The following is a 1861-nucleotide window of genomic DNA, read 5'->3' on the forward strand; positions in this document are numbered from 1 at the left end:
ATTGCAACTCGCAGTGTTCTTATATAACATCAAAAATGGTGGTGTGCCAGTTAATAAAATATACGTGCTTTCAGCCTCAGCTATTCTACAAGACCTCCCCCTTCTTCATGAAACATAAGAGTGTCCATAATTGTATTTTGTTTTATCAGCGGCATAGCGCTGCAGTTCTGTGCCATAGGCTTTATTTATTTGTCAGAGATTAATTATTTAATTAAGATTTTGCGTTTCTGAGGAAACTCATGCACGGCATGCAAATGTGCCTTTATATCACCCATCCAAGTGCCGGCCACGCCCGACAGTGCTTAACTTCGGTGATCTGACAGGAACCGGTGTATCCACTGTGGCAAGGCCGTTGCCCGGTATGTTGTAGAGTGACCTTAAAAAGGGTTGGACAATAGGCTTTGTCCCACATGTTGGCTATATAGTCATGTACAGTTGCCTGGTGAACGTAGACCTGCCCTGTTCTTGATGGTGCATTGCTGCACAATAGTCATCAAACACACTTTTTAATTTTTTACAGTAGTGCATGGTAGGCATACTTCATCCACAGTTAAAACATACTGCCATGATGTCCTCTGTCCCCCATATGTTCATTTTTCTGTGTGTCAATCCAACTGGTGAGGGAGCCAGCTGTAGATATGCTGTTGAGAACCACGGATTTTGTACACGGTTCCCAACTCCACAGCCAGCCGGGGTGGTCGAGCCGTTCTAGGTGCTACAGTCTGGAACTGCGCGACCGATACAGTCGCAGGTTTGAATCCTGCCTTGGGCATGGATGTGTGTGATGTCCTTAGGTTAGTTAGGTTTAAGTAGTTCTAAGTTCTAGGGGACTGATGACCTCAGAAGTTAAGTCCCATAGTGCTCAGAGCCATTTGAACCTAACTCCACGTTAGTTTGCCTTGTAGGGATTGATCCTAATGTCTTCAAGTAGCAATGCTAATTCCTTTTGATTGGATTCTACATTCAGCAATGCTTCTTTAGGCTATATAGGTTCAACATTAACAGACATCATAAACTGTTCTCTCTCTTCTCTTGATAGGTTAACAACAGTTCAAATTATCAGTCAAGAATTACTTAGTTCAGCATGGAAAATCTAGAAAAACAAAATTGTACCACTATTTGATGTTGTATTTGTAAAATGTTTTCAATGCATAATGCTATATTTCACTATTGTGTGTTGAAAAAATTATGGTAAGTGTAAGCAATGTGTGTAGTCCTGTAATTTGTCTGATGTCTGTTGCACATAGTATAATACTATATTTACAAGATTATAAAATAAATCAAATGAAACTATATGGTTTCAGTGATGTTTTCAAGTGTCAAGCATCTATGATATATACATACAGACTGAGAGAAAAAATGACAATTTGTACAAAGGCCGGGATTCAAACCTGGGTCTCCTGCTCACTAGGCAGATGTGCTAACCACTACACCACCCCAGCACAGTGGCTTTGCACAACTATATGGACTACTGTAGTATCCATCCCTCCTTAATACAAATTCCCATTTATGTCTCAGCCTGCTTGATATTCCCCCAAAACTCAAAACAACATTGCAGAGGCTCTTCATCTGTAATGGAATAGCACCTCAGCACTGAACAAATTGAGTATAAATAAATTAAATGTTGGATAAAGGCAAATTGTGATGTTACAATGGTAAATTACTATAATTTTATTTGTCTTGATTGCAATATAAAGAAGCAACTAGATGACTAGTTTCTACAGCTGCATCTACACTCTGCAAACCACTGTGAAATGCATGACGGAGGATAGGTCCCATTGTATCAGTTATTAGGATTTCATCCTATTACATTCACATATGCAGCATGGGAGGAATTATTGTTTGGATGCCTTTGCGTGTT

The 1861-nt window shown here is 39.8% G+C and overlaps 1 non-coding gene across 1 annotated transcript; it reads right to left on the reverse strand.

Annotated features, from left to right (window-relative positions):
• Nucleotides 1-1370: 1370 nt before the first annotated feature.
• Nucleotides 1371-1442, reverse strand: Trnat-agu (transfer RNA threonine (anticodon AGU)). Its single transcript has one exon. It is a non-coding gene; the product is annotated as a tRNA-Thr (tRNA).
• Between the last annotated feature and the right edge of the window lie 419 nt (nt 1443-1861).

The sequence above is a fragment of the Schistocerca cancellata genome, chromosome 3, assembly GCF_023864275.1.
Source record: "Schistocerca cancellata isolate TAMUIC-IGC-003103 chromosome 3, iqSchCanc2.1, whole genome shotgun sequence".
Lineage (NCBI taxonomy): Eukaryota > Metazoa > Arthropoda > Insecta > Orthoptera > Acrididae > Schistocerca > Schistocerca cancellata.